This window comes from Ptychodera flava, chromosome 11 (genome assembly GCF_041260155.1).
Source record: "Ptychodera flava strain L36383 chromosome 11, AS_Pfla_20210202, whole genome shotgun sequence".
Classification (NCBI taxonomy): domain Eukaryota; kingdom Metazoa; phylum Hemichordata; class Enteropneusta; family Ptychoderidae; genus Ptychodera; species Ptychodera flava.
In genome coordinates this window covers 164226-186016 of record NC_091938.1, presented here as the reverse complement: position 1 = coordinate 186016, position 21791 = coordinate 164226, and the positions used below count along the sequence as shown (strand labels likewise).

Sequence of the window (21791 nt, the reverse complement as noted above, 5' to 3'; positions counted from 1 at the left end):
TTATTTAACACACATCGACTGTAAACATTGTTTCTAAAGACCAATCATAATACATTCAACAGTTATATTGTAATTTCTTCTTCCAATGTCCAGTACTACTATCTTACTTTCTTTTGGAATAGTCTTAGACTTTCACGTAGAAAAAACACATTCAGAATGGGTTTAATGTATTTCAGTGCAATGAAAAGGCATATTAAACCATGGATGGACATGTCCATGATTAAAACCATGTTAATGTGTGGTACCACCAGAGTATAACACATTGAACCAGTACAGGAGATCTAATCTGGGAACTCTAAGAAAAACAAAACGGCTTAATTTAAAGATAGAAGTTTGAAAGCATCGGTTAATCCCTTCATGCAATTATCAAAAACTTTGTTTTCTTGTTGTTGTTTTTTTTGCTTTATACTTCAAACCACCATGAGTTTCACTATATTTCAAATCTTACCAAATATCATGACATATATCAAACAGAAAACAAGCATTATAACATCAGAAAATAATGAATTATTTAGCACAGCTGTAAACTTGTCAAACAAGAACGGAAACAAATTGAAAATCACGAGAAGATCAAAAAGTTTTGATAAATGTTAACCATAAAATTCAGCAAAGTTGGCCACAATTTGACATTAAGGATGATGTATTGTTTTTTTGTCTGAGTTAGCCTGATAAGACAGAAATGGACCAACATACAGTGATAAGATTGGTACACAATGAATACTGCCAATAAATACCATACAGTAATTGTCATATCTCATTTAACTTCATTATTAGGGTCAGCATGCATCTAGCACACCAACACTAAGAAATACAATACCAGGTAAAATGTTTTCATTGGTTCATAACACTATCTTGTTCCTGTAGCACTTGGACTTCCTACCCTGGACTGTTCCATCTTGCCAAATGAAAAAGGGAGGATGCTGAGTACAGTTATGTAGACAGAAAGAGTTTAGGACTAGCTGTTTGCTGAATTTTTCATTATACACAAATGCCATTGATTTGCTTTCAGAACTAGGTTTTCTTGCTTTTCTGTTGCAGTTTTAAAATGATATTTTGTCTCTAAAGTAGAAAAAGCACGGGAATACAATAATATTGCTGACTGTAAGAAAGATGGCGCGAAGTCACATGAATAAATAAGATAGGAAGATACCAATGAAGATAAACACTCCTTCTGCTGAGTAGAGTCAATAGGAACCACAGATAAGACAATTTAAGGAAAAAAGGCAAAGCAAAACCACAACATTTAAATCTGTAAGGGCAGCTTAAAAACATGCAGTGCACATGGGCTCTCGGAATACACTTGGCAAATATGCAAGTTTGGTTCAGTGACCCTAACGTTTGTACAGGCTAGTTTTGTTGCTCAGCCGTGCGTGATTTAAGACTGAAAACAGGCCTGTATGGGCTTTCTTCTAAAAAGATCATCTTACAGTTAAGAGTTGCATAATCCTAGATAAAATGTTTGATGCAACCGGTAGTTGGATGACAAAAGAAACAGCCTACTCAATTCTCTTCCCTTGAGATACAAATAAATATAGATGCCAGACCGGCTATTCTATACTTCTTTGTTGACTGTGGTGTGGTGGCTTTAATAGTTTGTAGGTACATATTGACCAGTCAACCAGCACAAATAAACACCTGAAAATGGCCTCCTATTAATTGAAGATTGAACACTGGTAGTGCTTTTCAGTTACAGCCCAGGTAGACACCTGTGTACCGGACAGCATGTATGGGCCCCACATACCATGGTTTGTTACATACCATTGGTGATATTAATGAGCAAAAAACTCAGAGGCCATACAGTGTCAACAAACTAATAACAGTACCTGTAGCCAGTCTTGATGTGATTGTCAGTCTGTTTGCTAATCACATCTCAGTATCTCAAACAAACTGAACTTTGAAAAAGCCAACAGTAAACATCTTTGGTTTCCATAGATTACCAAGTATGCCAGTGTTGTTTGGTTTAATTATTAACAAAACCTTCAAATAAAGTACGTTCTTATCAGTATTTCCCTTGATATTGTTGAAGTCCGGTTTATTTGCCATATTTTAACCAGTTTTCCTTCAAGTCAGTCAGGGTATGATATTTTATACTGCTCTGTTAGACATGTGATAGCTTGGTTGAATGGCGTAATCTTTTAGCTAGTTTAAGTTATGTTGTAATGTTGGTTCCTCATAAAGTTTGAGAAGGGTATTAAAGTAATTGTGTGTTTAAATTATGTCTAGGGATGTGTTTGTTTGTTTGTCTGGGCCAGGGGTACGTTCAAGGCTTTTTTCTATGACTGTGCTTCTGTAGTTGAACTCACTTTGTGTGATCCCATTTAAATATTGTCTTTGAATGATTCCATACCCAAATTAAGGTCCTTGGGTTTAAGAGCAGTTTTTAATTGTACAGTGGAGGTCGGCAGTTCCATGGTACTGCTAATGGTCCAAATCAATAGAAAGATTTTAAAAGGTCAAATTTCACAACAGCAATGGTTGAGCAATCCTGTCTGTCTAACAAGTCCATGTCTAGATTTCGTCAGTACATCAAAGTTCACTTCCCAAAAAACTGGAAATGCTTGACAGCTGTAATGTTCTAACGGCCTTTTCCTTTATTTGACCTGTACTGTACTCAGAGACACTGAAAGAAAATTGCTGAAAATAACCTTTCCCAGAAAATTGTAGCGATATCTTCTGAATAAGTCTTGTAAAATTTCCATTCTAAAGAAAGCAACATTCAGAAAACAAAAAATAGAGACTGAACCTGAATGAGTGATGGAATGTATCTGAATGCTACCTTGCGAGGTAGCCTCCTTCTGTAGGTAGTCTGGATAAATAGGTAAATAGACTGGTGAATTATTCTCCAGATACGATCTTATTGATATAATGGGGAAGTTAACCAATCTGATAAGAGTGCAGTGTGCAAACTTGTAGTGTTGTTTTAACACTCTCAACCCACTCAATGGTCTAGATTCTAACCATTCGTTTATATCGTGTCTTTCTGTTCCCAGCAGTGGAAACCGACATGGTAGATTCTAGACCAATTTAATTCTTAGTGCTTATATAAACCACAGAACGTAGGTTTAACTATATGATAAATTTGTGACAGTCAGTCTTGATGCATTAACTTTTTGTCTGTGATATATGCAGCTTTTACAACTTTATGTCACCCATTGCTTGCAAAATAAGGAATTTTGACAGGAGAATACTGTCTGTTAATGTGTGATGTAACACAGGCAGTGGGTGTGACTGTAGAACACTGTATTGTTGGAGTGACAGTGGACAGCTTGTCATGCTAGTATGTGTTACATTGACAATGGAATATGGGCCATAACTTTGACATTTAAGTGCCAGCCATTGGTGTAACAGGTGTTGACAACTGAATGCCCAGAAGTGAATGTTAGATGAGAACATGTGCCATTACTATGACTACTAGCTTTCCCATCAGCAGTTTGACTTCAGTGTGATAATGAAACAAATTCAAGTTGTATAAAGCGCCAATGATGCACATTTAGGTCTTTAAGTGTGACAGTGGATGGGCAACAATGAATGTGACCATTTAATTGTTCTAGGCAGATATCCCATTGATGTTTAGCTCTGGACAATTATATATCATTCATATAATTTATTTAATTTTGATTATGTTTAGTTTTCATGCTTTTTTGATTATGTTTAGTTTTCATGCAGTCTGTTTTAGACAGTAAATATTCTTGCTCGCTATAAGACCTTGATTGTAATTTAAATCAAGATCCCCCGAAAAGACGAGATTTCAATAAAGGATAAAATTGCATATCATTAGTATATTAAGGTGGTTGGAAAGGCTATTTTTGCACCAATTCTTTTCTCAGAGTTAATGTCAAGTTTCAAGTGTTAGAATCAAGATATTTAGTTCAAATTTTCAAGATAACTCCCTTAGTTAATATTTTCTCCAAAGAATATAAAAATTGTATATTTGCAGCCATGATTTTGAAATATGACACCAGTAAATATTGAAATTTAATTTTTCATATTTTTTTTACATATTTGAATTTAATAATAATTGGATAGTATTAATATTACCAAATTAGTTATAAATATGTTGACACTATTTATTGTAAGATTTGTAAGGCAGGATTTGTAAATAAAATTTGTTTTTATGATTTTACATGGGTTTATATATCAAAAAATTATTAAAAATTCTTTCAAATTTCAAAATGTGATTTTTCAAAAAGTACTTCAAATACAGGAAAATTGTGCCGTACAAATCTTATCTGTAACCTTGTTAATAGGCTGTAAAAATTCCATGTCCATATCTCATTTCAAAGTTGGATTAAATTGGTATACAATTATGTAGGAAAACTGTTATTCTGTCAAAAATGTTGAAAACAAGCCATATTTGCATCCCTCTTTTGAAGTCACAGAGCAGTCTTTCCGGTTGATCTCACTTTTGACACCTCTTTGACACTCAAAGAATCTAAAAATGCATTTACAATAGCAGTCACTCACTCTGAATGCCAGCACCACCTTGTCAAACTTTCCTGAAAAACAGCAAATAATGACTTTCCCTTTTCAAACATTTTATTAAAAGCTAGGGGACCTCTACCATAGTTAATACACTAAGGACTCCCCAACTTCTTATTTGGTCAGTTTTTCAGAAGTTTTAACAGGCTATAACTCTGCAATGCCTTTGTGCCCAAATGTCTAGTTTTTTTTATTCCACAGAGAATGTTGACTTCTTTTATATTTTAATAGTTTTGTTGAAATTTATAACTGACGCTCTAGCCTTTCCAACCACCTTAAGCTACATTACATTGCATTGCATAGTATTACATTACATTGCATTGCATTGCATGACACTTACACTCTTACATCCTATTTGTATACATACCTTCAAAAAGTGGATAGGAAATATCTTGATGGTAAATGTACAATGCATTGATAACTGTCCTCATACCACGCTGAATACTGGCTATAAGTTTGACAGTACAGAGTGACAATACTGGCTGTAAGTGTGACAGTACAGAGTGACAATACTGGCTGTAAGTGTGACAGTACAGAGAGACAATACTGGCTGTAAGTGACAGTACAGAGTGACAATACTGGCTGTAAGTGTGACAGTACAGAGTGACAATACTGGATGTAAGTGTGACAGTACAGAGAGACAATACTGGCTGTAAGTGACAGTACAGAGTGACAATACTGGCTGTAAGTGAGACAGTACAGAGAGACAATACTGGATGTAAGTGTGACAGTACAGAGAGACAATACTGGCTGTAAGTGTGACAGTACAGAGTGACAATACTGGATGTAAGTGTGACAGTACAGAGTGACAATACTGGCTGTAAGTGAGACAGTACAGAGAGACAATACTGGATGTAAGTGTGACAGTACAGAGTGACAATACTGGATGTAAGTGTGACAGTACAGAGTGACAATACTGGCTGTAAGTGTGACAGTACAGAGAGACAGTACTGGCTGTAAGTGTGACAGTAGAGAGTGACAATACTGGCTGTAAGTGTGACAGTATACACATATTGACTGGCCATGTGGGCAACAGCATACGTCTGTACCCCGAGGGACTGTGAGTCACCCCCAAAAACAGACTGTTTCCCGAGGCCGTAGGCCGAGGGAAACAGTCTGTTTTTGGGGTGACTCACAGGCCCGAGGGGTTAAAGACGTATGCTGTTGCCCTCATGGCCAGTCAATATGTGTTTTGTAACACATCTCATCCGTAGCCATGCATAAGAACGTACTATACACAAAACTTGTCTCATGTAGGCCTACGATGTAATATGTTGAAGTGGTTCAGTAAGAAAACGTTTTTCCTAACAGGATCGCAATACTTCTGCAAAACGTTCAATGCACCTTTGATTATAGTTTTCGTCCGTTTCGAGTCCTTGTTGGAAACCAAAGCATTCAATTCTTCTTCAGAAAGTAGGATAAACCAAAAAAATTCTCGACCATCGTTTCGATCGGCCGCAGACGACATCTTTGTTTACATTCCGGTCCGCGCACGCGTCAGTGTCGTTTTTGACGTCAGCGGGCATCATTTGTCGGAACTGATGCCTGGCAGGCAACAGTTTCAACAAATGATGCCTGATGACGTCGTTTACGTGGATCAGCACAAAAAGAATGCATCCCACGTGACTATCAACTGGCGAATTAGAATACAGACTGCGGATGAGGTGTGTTACAATAAAGAATGGCAATGTCTGGCTGTAAGTGTGATGGTGGAAAGTGACAATACTGGCTGTAAGTGTGACGTTGGAGAGTGACAATTAATACTGGCTGTAAGTGTGACGTTGGATGGTGACAATACTGGCTGTAAGTGTGACGGTGGAGAGTGACAATACTGGCTGTAAGTGTGACGGTGGAGAGTGACAATACTGGCTGTAAGTGTGACGTTGGATGGTGACAATACTGGCTGTAAGTGTGACGGTGGAGAGTGATAATACTGGCTGTAAGTGTGACGGTGGAGAGTTATAATGATCGTGACCTTAGTATACAGTAGTAATTTATTTGCAATCATTCAGCTGACTGTTGAAATTCTGACATTGAAACTTAAGACACATCTCTTTACATAGCAGTTCAGTGTCAGTTAATAGCTAAGTTGATACATAGCAGTTCTGTGTCAGTTAATAGCTAAGTTGATACATAGCAGTTCTATATCAGTTAATAGCTAATTTGCATTGTAAATAATAATTTAATTTATGCTTTTTATCATCACTTGCTTTCCTGTTCTTGTAAAAGGTAAACTCAGCATGACTTGTTTTGTGAGGTGGCATTGAGTGTCCCTGATACACGGATACCTGCATAATAAATCTATCTATCTGTCTATTCAACCATAAAATGCCCTTCAGGTTTTCACTGTTGAAATGGTTATCATAAGTTTCTTTGAAAACACAGTCTATAGTGTATTTGCAGGTTTGGCTGAGCTAGAGATGAATATGTGACCATTTTCTTTCAAATATTATAGTAAGTGCTTCATGAACGAAAATTCCTCTTTCAGAAACCACATTAAATTTATCACGCGATAGACTTGAAGTTATCATACAAGGGACTTCTTGATTGGCTAACTGATCAACCAATACGGTACTGAAGTCCTTGTCATGCAATTACAGTTGAAATATCTGTCACTATTCCTTCCATGTGATGTCCAAAACCATCCTTTATATGTCAAGATGCAAGCTAGACAGTTTGACAGCAACTAAACAGAAGAACTGCCTATGTGTTTTCAACAAGTCTTCAGGTTTTGTTCCAAGTCCTTTTCCTTTGATTTGTAGTTACATTTCATCTCAATTTTTTGAGTTTTCCATTTCCCATGAAATGTCAATCTGAAGCCATTTGTTAAATGCAAAAAGCCTTTTCTTTTTTGTTCACATTGCTATGAGTACTCTGTATCCTAATATGACATCTGGTAAAAGTATGATTTATGTTTTGCTACCGTCACTGCCAATATGTTTAAAAGTTGTGTTTTTAAGGGCTTTAATTTTTTTGTCATACAGATCTTTGTGCCATCTAACCAGTCAGTGATTGTGAAAAATTATTGACTCACCCTTTCTACCAACAACAAAATCAATTTCATTAAATTCTTAAAATATACAACTTCACTGAAGACCCTTTACCAATCTAGTGTATACATGGCTTTTGAACCTTTACCAATCTAGTGTATGGCTTTTGAATTTGAAATTGTGTACAGAACCTTTTAATACTCTATGAGACGTAGACACAGGTACAATATACAGGAATTCTTATACAAGAAATATATTTCATGTTTTGTTTTATTGTATCACCTGACATATAAGTATGAAATCTACCAAGATACTGAAAGACAACCATAAAGTAATCCACTCATGATGCCTAAATCACTCAAGGCACCTAAAATGTAAAAACAAACCCAAAGATTGGTTGTAAAAACTAATTTCAACAGTTTTAACAATCAAAACGTAATGGGGCAATTATTTAACACATTGTATGGTTCATTTCAGAGGCTCACACCTTTGGACATTTTTATATTGGAAGTTACAGTGCCACAAACATATCACTTGTTGTTGTCTATTCCAACCAAGCTTCAAAACTTATAACATATTTGAATGGGAGATCTATGCATAGGCAACTGTTACGTGCAGAGAAAACGAACAAAAGGGTGAACTCAGCAGTTTACGTTTAAACAAATTTATTACGAAAACAAAACTAATTGCTAAGTCAGGGACAGAGTACAAGCTTTAAAAGTGTACAGACTACTTATCTCAGCTGGGACGGCAAAGCTCCAGTCTCAGAGTTGTAACAGTCAGTCGGATGAATGAACAGTCCTTTGGCTTGCAGGCTTGAAGCTGCACAAAGTCCACAGTATAAATCCAGCGTTGGCAGTGAAGGTCTTGAAAAGTCTTGAGAATGACTACTGCTGGAGTTTAGTAACACACAAGAGACACGATCCCAAAAGTCTGACTGGAAGCTGTGCACGTCCCTTTTATAAAGGCATATAAGAACAATCTAGAACTTTTATTGACATGCTAATTACTGTTCTAAAATTATCTCCCTTACACAACTAATCAACTTTCCAGAACATTCCAAACATGACTAATTGAATTCAAGGTTGTGAGGTCATCAAGGGCAGTGACCTTGAGAATGTTCTAGACTAATTGAACTCAGGTCATGATGAGTGTGGGGGAATGACCTACATAACACACCCCCTCTTCAAAAAAAGAAAATTTTTCAAAGAAAAATCTTTCTTTACAAATGTAATCTTGAAAAGGATTTAAGTACTCAAATTTTGTTTTACTCTAAAGTAAAGTTTCTTGAAAGTGAACAACAATAAAATTTCTTGAAATTTGCATAGGCTTTCATTGGGTATCTCATTTCAGCACTGTAGGGAGGGTGGGGATAATGACAACATTATACATTGGTATTTTAGATATAAACAGCAATGACAGTAAGGATATAATCCTATACAGTTTACTGTATTCTACTGATAAATTTTTAGCGGGTCATTTATAGGTTAAAGTCTGTAGTCATCAAAGTAGAGTCTGTTTAATTGTATTGATAAGCTGCATGTATATTTGTATCTAATGATATACAAACTGAACAACTGCATCTTAATTTTCTAAATGATCCAAAGTCTGCATAATATATAAGAAGTTTGCTGGTCACACAGTTTATAGGAGGGGCTGTTACTGGTCGCGCATTTTACAGGAGGGACTGTTACCCGACTGTCACACAGCTAGTTTACATGGGGCAGTTACCAACCCTGTGGAGAGGACGAACTGTATTTCAGGAGATCCCCTAAACAGTGTAGGATATCATGGTATTTAGGATGCTATGCTTTCTTACTTAGTGCAGTGATCTTCCTTAAGAGGTATATGACCACTCCATTGAAATTTGTCTTTGAATTATGATTTATTCAAATCATTTCAAAAGTGAAATGTGATGGAATGAATGGGAAATGTAGGTTGTCTAGTCCAGTAAAAACTCAACGTCTCTCATGATTTTGTTCAATATGTCTACTGTGAAGAAGTTTTTTGAAGTTTTATCAACATTATGAAATTCACCACAGATTTTCCTGAGACAATCCAAAGATTTCAAAAATGATAGTGTTGTAACTGAGTGTTGTCTTCCAACGCAAACGATGAAAGAATCTTGAAAACATGTTTCTTCAGAACCTGCAGTGGTCAGACACCAGGTCAGTTATTGACTCCTTTAAACTCAACCATGCCTCTTTCACCTCACGTACACAGATACAAGTGTGTATCCCGATGGAAGCTGTACTGTTTGAACCACACTAGTCATCTACTTTGCATATGAGAAGGTTGGGCTTGAATGCTCTACAATCATTTCAATTGAAGAGAGGAAGTTGTTTATGGTGTCATCAGCTCCTTACGTTCAGACCCCTTAACTTTGTAAAAACAATCCAAGTAGGGATTCTGATGTTGGAGGTTGTTCAGTGGTCACTTCTGTATTGTGTGAACCCAGTAGCTGTCCAAAAAGGGCTTGCCATGGAGGACTTCACTATTAGAGGTATGACAGGGGGCCTTGTTTTCGGTAGATTTACCTGTCAGTGAATAGGGCCAGGTATTTCAAAGTGCATTGAAAAGCACAGACCGTGTCTTGGACACTGTCCCAGTATTCATAGCTACCTTCTAACTTTGTCTTGCGTGGGAAATAAATCTTGTCAATACAACATGAAGGCTTTAGTCTTGGTGAAGTGTAATTGATCATGTTGGACGGACAGTTGGACCTGTAACATCAATAATTTTCAACAATTACTCTTATTTGATAAAGTGTGAAAATACTTAGGCAGCAAAGTGACTAGTTACTAGTACATCATTTATGTATTTAGTAGGGATGATATCATTCCATTTATTGAAGCAAACCTGTGAAGGGTAGCATAGTGCAGTGGCTGCATGGATACAATGACCAAAGTTGTACGTTGAGGCTTGGTGTCGAAGTTGAAGATTTTGATTTGAGGAAATCTTTTTTGTTCAATCAACTGATCTGAGCATTGTCCTCTCTGTAACTTTGTTTCACTGAGTCACTGCAAATGAATATTTCATGGCCACCTATTGTCACTCCTACACCAACATATTTCTCAATTCCTATATACCGGGACATGACACATGCACATGTTATCATGACACTACAGTCGCTGTTCAATATAGATTACCAACACAGAAATTCAGACGTGAAGATAGAAACTATACTGAATGTTTAAGTTTGAAAGGATTCATAATTGTTGTTAGTAGATATGCTTAATGGACCTCCATGATCAGTGACTCAGTGGATCTCTATGTTCAGCTGAATCAGCACAATTGAAGCACAGTTACACTGATTGCAATTCGAAGTTCAGTTCCTTTCACAGTATTGACAACCAATTCAATAGCCTATTATCCATTCATCTGAATTTTAGTTCATGGATTTTGTCTGGTAGTGTCTGTAACTTATGTAAGATATATAGTTGCTTTCATAGTGTAAGGCCTTGGTTCATTGTTTCAAGTACCCCATCATGTCTAATGACCTTGTCGAACTCAAATCAGCTTTGAAGGAAACCAGTTACTTTTCACAGTCACTCATGTTGTATCATGTTTTGATTTTAAAATTTTGCATCATTTAAAATGTTAATCAACATCTCTTGTAATTGTATAAAAGCCTCTTTCAGTGAGACATAGTACAGGCATGGACGTTACATGCAACACAATTGTGTTTAGCTCATTTTCAGCGGGCCATGTGTTTTCACTAATGTAACACAAACCTATGTTAATTCTGACAGTTGACAGCAGTACAGATTCATATTTAGAATAATGCTTTGATTATGTATTATTGTTATGAACTAAATAATTTAGACTCTTTGATTAAATGACATTAATAAAGCACTGAAGACAAAGTTATATCCTGAGAATAATTTCAGAATTGTCATATATCCAGTGTTAAGGTCAGTAGAATCTGTAAAATCTCTATCGACAGAACCTCATTGAGAAAATACTGCCATTTTGTTTTGTAACATCAGAAACTATTTGCAGTAAAGTGACCATTTGCAGTAAAGTGACCACAATGTTGTAAAGAAGCCAGCATTTTTAGTAGGTTAATAAAAGACTTGTATAATTTGTACTAGGTTGATTATTGCCAAATGTTTGTGATGTGCTGTTTGTGTATAGCAATGTCTGTGATGTGCTGTTTGTGTATAGCTGTGTCTGTGATGTGCTGTTTGTGTATAGCTGTGTCTGTGATGTGCTGTTTGTGTATAGCAATGTCTGTGATATGCTGTTTGTGTATAGCAATGTCTGTGATATGCTGTTTGTGTATAGCAATGTCTGTGATGTGCTGTTTGTGTATAGCAATAATGTCTGTGATGTGCTGTTTGTGTATAGCAATGTCTGTGATGTGCTGTTTGTGTATAGCAATGTCTGTGATGTGCTGTTTGTGTATAGCAATGTCTGTGATGTGCTGTTTGTGTATAGCAATGTCTGTGATGTGCTGTTTGTGTATAGCAATGTTTGTGATGTGCTGTTTGTGTATAGCAATGTCTGTGATGTGCTGTTTGTGTATACATGTAGCAATGTCTGTGATGTGCTGTTTGTGTATAGCTGTGTCTGTGATGTGCTGTTTGTGTATAGCAATGTCTGTGATGTGCTGTTTGTGTATAGCTGTGTCTGTGATGTGCTGTTTGTGTATAGCTATGTCTGTAAGTTTTTTTCAAAGCTATTATGAAACCTGCTTAGTATGGTACCATGTAGGATAATCTTCAGTAAAACTCATCACTTGGAAATGTAAGAGAATGAATAATCAAAGTGTCATTTCTATTCAGGGATGTTATCTCATCCTTCAAAATGTCTGATTTTGACATAGCAGCTTAAAGCTCTATAAGCTGTATCTTTTGGCTATTTTTTCAGAACTTTTGTTTTGTAGTTTCCCTACACTTTCTGCATTGAATCCCTACACTGTAATTTAAAGCAAAGTATTTAGCATATCAACATCACCTATATGAGTATAATCTACATTGTTATTGTTGAAAATTGTATTCAAGTCCGGACTAGAATTCATTTGTAAACAATAAACAATGACCACTACACAAATACAAGCTGTGTTGACAAAAAGAATACTTGAAATTTCAGCCTGACAAACAGATAATAGGGTCAGACACGGTAGTTGATATACAGAAGCAGAATACTGAAAAACTTCCCACTAGTTACAGCTTATGTCCCTTTAAAATTAAAAGAAAGACAAGATTCTGTTTAGCCACTGATCAACTGAATGCAACACCGATATTTTTGTCAGTAGGGTGGTCCCTGTAGTCCTTCCAAAGTGATAATACTTTGACACATTCTGAGCCTGTTAGTTGTAACAATTTTAAGTCCTTACAATACAACTAGCAGTAGTAGCAGTAGTTCAGACTTTTTGAAAGTGCACTATCACAGGTTCAATGACTGCCATTGACATTACATGTACATGTATTTGACATTCACCACCCATCCACTTGTCACTTTAGAATTTAGATTCGGTATATAACACACATGGCTGAGTGGAGACTGCACTTTTGAACTCAACATGTTCCTGCCGAACTGAACGGGAGGACTATGTTCTTTTCTATATTTAGAAATTGTCTGAACTCAATACATAAGTAATTATTTGTGAGTTGATCATTTCCAATAGCGGTTTGTGACCTTTGTAAGGCGACCAATAAATACATGTGTAAGCCTTGGAGACTGGGCTTGGCTTTTTTCCGCCAAACCCTAACTTTAAAAAACACCGTCAACAAATGCTTTACCTATCAGTTCCTCCAAACCCAACCACTGCCAATGAATGTTTGACTTTTGCCTCCAAACCCAACCACTGTCTTGGAAGTTTGAGCTCAAACATGGAATGCAAAATTTGAAGCAATATCGTAGTATAGCAACAGAGGACGTCAGATGCTCTGGAGGGTACCATTTGTTACGGTAGCTGGGGAGTGCATGCTTTGGGGTACCATTTGCAGCTGGGGAGTGCAAAATTTTAGAAGTACAGTTGTTTTCTTTTAGAAGATATTTGACTTTGACTTCTAGAACATTGTTGTTTCCATAAAATCATTCAGAGTAGAAGTGCTTGGCTATCTAATTCTTTTCTGTATCATGCAATGATTTTTCTCAAGACTTTGTTTCTTGTCTTGACTTTTTATGTATTTCAAGAAGTTGTTGCTATTTGTGAAAGAGTGTGAAACGCTTTGATGGTTGGACTCTTTCTTCTCTGGCAACGGTAAATTGCAGTGAATATTAATAAGTCTTTCCTCTAACTCTCAGAGCAATGTTTTTCATCCATACCATATAAAAGGAATAGTTCAGAACACATGCATAGTCCATCTGTGCATCTCAAAGTCCATTGTTGTCATGGTAGAGAACACCAAGGGAAAACTCCACATGAATCAGAGTCAGTGGCTGTTTCCAGATAAGCATATGGAAATTAACAATGAAAGCAGAACCAATCTGAATGATTGACTGATGTATTGTTGCTGAACATCCACAACATCAAATCCTGTTTGTGTCTACACAGATCCAGCCACATTATGATCACACAATTTCATGAAAAATTACTGATTTCATGTGGAAATGGTTTGAATGCTTTGAATTGAAACCAGAAAATAATTCTCCGTGAGTTCACTCTCTTGAAGAGTTGAATGTACATTGACATTTGGTGTAATACAAACTTTATCTCATTGCCATGGTGAATAGAGAAATACTTTACTGGTATGAGTAGAAGTGCTTTGATCAGAAAGTCTATGTGGAACTCATAGATTCAAACAAAATTAAATTCCCAAACTGGCCTCCTATCATAGTTATGTATGATGGACATTCATCATGTAAAGCTGAGCTACAGAAGTTGTATTACTTGTGTATTCAGCTATATTAAACCAGGATGAGAGTATAGATTTGAAAAAGTTAGAAACCAATGGTTTATGAAAGACTGAAATGCATATATCTCATACAAACTTAGACAAGGAAAATTGTCTATCAGCTACAGTGACTTTGTTGAGATTGTTGTGCAGTTAAGTTTGTAACAACTCAGCCTTGAAAACTCTGATGTGTTACAGATGTTACTTTTATAAAATTCTATCTTTCAGTCATGCCATGTCATCAAATTCAGCTTAGTAACAGATCCTTGATAATTTGATAAAACTTTGAATTTCTTTTCAATGGGAAATATTTTTTAAATCGGTGTTCTTGTTCTGAGGGGTATCCAGGCAAAAAAATTCTACAGCCAGAGCTTTTTGCCATTTTGTATCTGTAAAATCACCAGTTTTTGAGTCAAATATCTATAGTTAAAAACTATGAAATAAATTACAAATTGAAGGACAGTTTTGATACAAGACTTTCCATACAGCTTTAACAGTTGATATGAAATACTGATACTCATAAATAATAATTGGCAATATTTTTCTTTTTGATAGAGCTGTCTTTCCAAATCCATATATATCTGCATGGATTATTAAAGTGAATTTATTGACAGAGGTTTGATAAGTCAAACTGCAGAGAAGTGCATGAATCAATAGTTGCTTGCTGTGAAGATAAATGTTGGAAGAAAGACACATGATACCTTTGATTTTGCCTGTAAGCTGTCAGCCAAAGAATATCTTGTAGTGTTACATAAAGGCAGCCATCTGACTGTTTGTTAATTCATTACCATAAACTAACATCATCTTTTAAACTTGAAACATTCAATATTTCGTTGTAAATAGAGTAAAATTATCTTGGCATTGCCATGACAACAGCTCAATTATCTTGGCATTGCCATGACAACAGCTCAATTCCATAGAAATGTTGCAAACAAGTCCAGGTAAGAAAATTGACAATAAACTTTGGACTAGTGTTGTTTCATTTCTTGATTAACCTTAAAAAACTTGTGCATTTGTCTTCCTAAGGGGAGAACCATTTGATTTCTGGGGGGGGGGGGTATGGAGGAAAAGGGTATGGAAGCAAATTTTTTTTTGCTGTCAGAGTGACAGCAATTTTTTTTTTCTACTGTCAGACCTGCATCAATTTTTTTTTTTTCAAATGGAGTAGCAGTGCAATTTTTTTTTTTATTGGTCATCAAGTTTGTAATGCGTTGTAAAGGGAGCCGTCATTAATTACGGCCTGAAACTCCGAAATTTCGAGTGACCCCCCCCCCCCCCCCCCCCCCCCCCCCCCCGCCAACCATGATGAATTTGAGTAACCTCCTTCTCTAACTCTGAAATTTTGACTGATCCCCCACTTAGAAAAGTTTAATACCAATACATGTAATTGTAAAATTTACAAAATACAGCAACAGTAAAGACCTTTCAAATCCTGATGTACCCTGCTAGACTATCATCAGTTATCTCATGATGGTTCAAAAAAGGTGAACACATCAAAATGAAATTCAAAGTCACAATAAAATAAAGATATAAAAGATCACGCAGTATCTAATTATATAGTATATTGTTTAATTTGGATGGATATTATGACAGGGTTTTCACTAGGATATCCGACCGGGCAGAATTTGAAAGTACAGGGGGAGAACATGAGAGAGGCTTAGGGGGAAAGTGTCACAGGGGCTTTCCCCTATCTTGGATGGAAATTTTTAAGATATTGATGTGTGCAATGGTGCAGTCTGGTGCAATCTGAGAGGTGTTTTTTAATTTTTTAACTAAGTGAAACTGTCAGAATACCCCAAGGGGGAGAGCACAAGAGGGGGTTCCCCCTCTCGTATTGGGAATTTTGAGAAATTGATGTGTTTAATGGTGCAATCTGAGAGGAGTTTCAGTTTATTTTGCACTCGGTAAAACTGTTTGAAAATGACATTGAACACTGATATTTTTTACATTTTTTGCATGATCAGTTTTTGAGTCACAATATTCAACAACCAAATAATGACAATACAATGTGTGAAAACAGTTCTGTTTGCCAGAGACTGAAGACAAATGAATATACAGGAACGGAAAATCTGTGACCTTCTTGTGTCATTTCTCCAGCTGCCAGCTTCTAATGAAAAGCCTGAATATGGTATGTTTGCGATCCGGTGTTTGTGGTCAGAAAAACAAGGCTCACACATTGTATTTCATTATATTTGTTGTTCCTCAATTTTTCATTGTCAAGCTACATCTTTCTAACAAATTTTATATTGAGAAATAATATATTGGTTTAACACTAGTTTATTGACTCCTGTCTTGTGTTTTAAATTTTCACAATTTACAGAAGTCAAATAGTCCCCTTTAGATAGTGCCTATGCCATTGAGATATTGCAACAGAAATCCTGAAATATGATTTCTTGGGTCAGAAAAGGGAAGGAAAACATTGAGTGTACTGAGGTGTAAAGTAGACCTATGTAGTGCATGCTTTTATCATAAGTGCTGGGAAAAGAAACATAAGAATTGCTTGTGGTAAAACATTTGCGCCGCCTATGGCGGCGCGCCGGCAAAGAATACATGAGAATAAGGTTTCCAAATTTTGCTTATTTCTGGTGCATTGTGACAATTTTTTTTTCTCTTCTGTCTGTTATGACAATTTTTTTTTTCTCAGGCCATGACAGGATCAATTTTTTTTTTCTTCTCTCTCACCTGGTGACAAATTTTTTTTTCTCAAAATCCTCCATATCCCCCCCCAGAAATCAAATGGTTCTCCCCTAAAGAAGTCATATTAAAGCAGCTGTTTTGACAACTGGTATATTTTGAACTTGATTATGGAACTTTGAATTGATCACATCAAATGAACTATCAGTGTATTCAAGTTAGGACAAGATCACTAGACTGATATCAAATATATGGCTTACAGCAGGCTTGCATAAATACGTCCTTACACATGGTGAAACTACCAGTAGTAAATTGTTCTGCATCATTGTCATGGTCTCCTCCCTACCATACCTCCCCCACCCCCTAACCCCCAATCAGTGAATTCCTCCCCTACATGTGTAAATTTCCTCACACTCAGTCTGTGTTTTTTTTAGGCCAGTACCCGAGTAAATTTTACTGGAGTTCTCCAGTCATTGTGTGGGTTCACCATGTTGTATCAATGCAGTGCCATCAGGGGACATCAGAAATAGTACTGGGAGTTCCCACACTGTTTACATATCTTCCAAACCTACGGCAAAAACACTCTCACAGTCTATAGACATCACCTCAACGGTAGTGAAATCATAGACCCTAAGCCCCCAAAACAAGGGTTTCTGGTGAAGTCAGGGAGGTATTACCTCCATGCTGAAACCCTTCCCTCCCCGTCACTTGAGGATTCCCCCCAGGGTCTGTAGACATCTTTCCACCTTCTTCCAACATCCACTTGTAGATTTCTCTGCACTATCTGCAGACATCCCCATGTCAGTGAATTCTAAATTTCTACAAAACATATTTCCATTATGAGATACAGATACTTGCTACCTCTGATAAGTGTCTATGCTATTTTTGTTTTTGTAACCGCTGTTACTCTACTCTGACATTGTAATAGCGAAAAAGGGGAGTGGCCGGACCCTATAATCACTTCCAGAATGTAGGCATTGTTTGGTTTGCTAATGATGTGAAAATGCGTGGTGGCTAAGTGCGCAGACTCTTCACTGCAGCGGATGCTGATAAGAAAGATCCTGCTATCTGTCTTTGAGTCCAGTATCAGTTAAACTATCTGATATAGTGAATTATTGATCCTACCACTAGTTGATAGCTGGCACTGACAGGCCGCAAAACAAACTTGTCAAAAAATTTGATCCAACTCCGGGGCACGTAGGTTATTGACCACAGGCACATGGTGCAAGGTATAACAGACCTCAAGTAGGCTTTTCCTGATGGATAAAATTTGGTGAACTTCTTGAAAGGACTGAGATAATTAGATTAATTAACCATTCCGGTAATCTGGAGGAACTCATCTGATTGATATTGGATGGAAGTGAGCTGTTGAATTAAACATCAGGGTATTTAATCTGATTTTTGGCTATAAACACTGATGGCTAATGTCTGTTACATTTTAACACTTCTTGCATTTTTGAAAAGTGGACTTCGGAAACGGTACAGTGGTTATTAAGTGCATCTAAGTGTATGGATATGGCTATCATTATCAAGACTGCATGACAACTTTTTCACACGTTTGTTGGATGAAAAACTCAGGGAGCGTCAGTGACAGCTTATCACCCAAGCGGAGTTGCAAAACTAGACCTAGTTTATGTAGCCCGGTCATGTGACTTGGTAAAATGCCAGCAATAGCTGATATGGTTACCAGGCAACAAAATTATTCATTTGGATAGCCTTGTTTCCCTGACCTGAGGTCAGCATTTACTGTATGGACCGTGTCTAGACCCTAGTTTTAAAATCCTCTTGAAACTTGATTTATCTGTTTATTTTTTGTGTTGGGATGTGACCTTTCATTGACCCCTTTGCTCAGATTTCTTTTGCTCAATACAATCACCAGATTAGTGTACCTCACTAAATTATGAAAGATTTTCAGGTCACTTAATCCTGAATCCAAATTTTAAGTTGCACTGTAAAAGTTACATACTCAATGAATGCAGTTATTATTGCAATATTCACTGGTGTTTATTTGCCAACTCACTTACCTCAAGACTTGCTGTTAACAGTTATTCTGTGCACTTTATAGTCAATGAGCTGTGTTTAGTACTGGTCTTACCATCCTTCAATTAAATATTTAGTAAATGTCTCTCAGTGTGTACTCTTTCCATGATTATATTTATTTTCAATGGTGTTGAGCGTCAGAAAACATTGATCAGCCTTTAGATCAGCCTTGTTAAATGGAAGCTTATCCATGTAGTACCTTTATAGTTTACAATAGTTTTAATGAAGATTTGTGGATTGTGTTTTCTTTACTCAAATCATAGCATAATGCCAAGTTTTATGTGTGTTATGATGCTATTTTTTAATTTTCCTGTTCACCTGAGTTCAAAGATCACATCATTGACAAAGGTATGAAAAATTAGCGGGATGAGTCATTTCAACTTGGCTATAACCTCCTCCCAGGCTTTGGTGTATGCTTCTCCTGTGCACTCATACGCTGGGAGAGGTTCTGGACAATATGCCATGAACTTCTGTAGACTTCAGAATTCCCTGTGTTGTTTTAATACTTTGTATAAAAGCTGTTTATACTCATTTGATTTTGTAGATGTTTCTGAAAGTGTTTTTTGTAAAAATCATAAAACTATGAAATTTTAAATCATTACTTTCCAAACGTGAACACAAGTGTAACTATCCTATTATTTATTGTACATGTGTTGTTTCCAAGTTGCACCCCCACAATTCAGCCATGTGCAGCTACCATAACATGCACTTCAGCTTGACACTTTGTTTGTGTTGTTCAGTATAATTTAATTAAGGTTCTTCCACGAATACATTAAGGTCCCTCCACATTTGTGGAGGGACAACATGTAAGTACAGAATAGCAGGAAAGATAAGGTGTGATAGTTCAGCCCACAGTGCTGCTTAAAGACACTACATGGAGTATGTGGCATTAAATGAATTCCTGTGTAGCAATACATTTTGGTTTGAGCTTTCTTATACACTGTATTAATTTCACTATATTGTTGAAATATTCACCTCGGCTACTCTGGACTGTACAACAAGTCTGATCACAAACTCTAGCTGTTCAAAGACTATTATACTCAGTACATTGAGTCCAATGCAAAGTTGTCTTAGATTTTGTTACCATGTTGAAAACAACCCCGCTTTCCAATACCAGCTTTTAATATTCTATTTCACATGTTTCACCTATTCTGTCAGCTGTGACCTTTGACATTAAAAACAATGGGAATGTACCAAAGTTGGAGGAGGGATGAAAGGCTTCAGCTTTTACCACTGTCAGGTATGTGAAGGGGCTGTGATTTGTCCATGGTCAGGTATTTGGAGGGACTCTGAATTGCCCATGGTCAGGTATTTGGAGGGGCTGTGATTTGCCCATGGTCAGGTATTTGGAGGGGCTGTGATTTGCCCATGGTCAGGTATTTGGAGGGGCTGTGATTTGTCCATGGTCAGGTATTTGGAGGGACTCTGAATTGCCCATGGTCAGGTATTTGGAGGGGCTGTGATTTGCCCATGGTCAGGTATTTGGAGGGGCTGTGATTTGCCCATGGTCAGGTATTTGGAGGGGCTGTGATTTGCCCATGGTCAGGTATTTGGAGGGGCTGTGGTCTGTCCATGGTCAGATAGTGGAGGGGCTGTGATTTTTCCATCATCAGATGTGTGAAAGAGTTTTGGTTTGTCCCTTGTTAAGTATTCAACACATGTAGGCATGCTCTGTGAGTGAAAGTTCATTGGACTTAGCAAGATCAACCAGAGTCTGCAGGAAACCTTTTACCGTTTCAAATGTCTATCATCAGCGAAAGAAATAGACATGTAACTTTGGGATTCTGTGACTCTATACTAGAAAAGTAAAATTCACTTTCTCCAAATAAAAACAAATGGTCATTTTTTGGAATGAAAGACTGCAGAAAGTTTTATGTATTACATATCATACATGCAGCTTCCATGAATTAAAAACTTTGCATTATGATGCAAAATCAGTCTTTAATAAGACTGGACATTTCAAGGCAAGAAAACACTAAATCTGGCAGCTTTCCTTTTTTTGCCAATGATAAATTATTTCCTCTGTAATTCACAGGGGAGTTTATGTATGCTGAAGACTTTGATGTTAGTCTGTGCCAGGTCCTTTGTCATCTTTGTTTTCTAGCTGAGGTCAGATACAAAGGTGTTTGTGAACAGAATGTATAAACAGTAGACTACCTTTCCCCATTGCACTGGGAAATCCCATTCTTTCAGCCTCCAGACAGTGTGATGTGGTGGCCATACAAACTTTAATTTGTGTTACTCAAACATTTTGCAGTTTGGAACACTGACTTTGCCTCATTCTCTTTAGATATTATGATTTTCACTGTGAAAACATTAGTGATTAGAATAATGTGAATGTATATTTTATGCTAAAATTAACCTCCTTGCCCTGCTTTCAGTGAAGTTCATTTCATCTTCATGAATTCACGTGGCAGTATCATGATTACAAAAGTGCACATCATTAGTGATTAAATGATTATTCTAAAATCACCTTTTATTCTGCCAAATCATTCCAATTATCTCTATGCCTTATGCCAGTTTTTTACAATCAAATGATGTCAATATCTGGTCATATGCGTATTCAATTTTCCAGCATGACAGGGAACGTGTGCATACCGCGTTCACTGCTCTGTACAGAAACTAACGTTGCTTTGCCTGTCACTTGGTAATAACAATGTCACGGAACACACGTCTAGATCACTTGATTGATATTGAAAAATAGTCCTGTCAAATCTAAAGGGAGAGGGGAGAAAAAAAAAGATATTTTAAGCGATTGTCAGAAAGACAACCCCTTCCCCCCCCTACAGGTAAGTTTCTTTAG

The 21791-nt window shown here is 36.8% G+C and overlaps 1 protein-coding gene across 3 annotated transcripts in view; it reads left to right on the top strand.

Moving 5' to 3' along the window:
• The window catches only part of LOC139143198 (DNA repair protein RAD51 homolog 2-like), a 122018-nt gene that overhangs the window by 96882 nt on the left and 3345 nt on the right, over positions 1-21791 (top strand). The window lies entirely within an intron of this gene.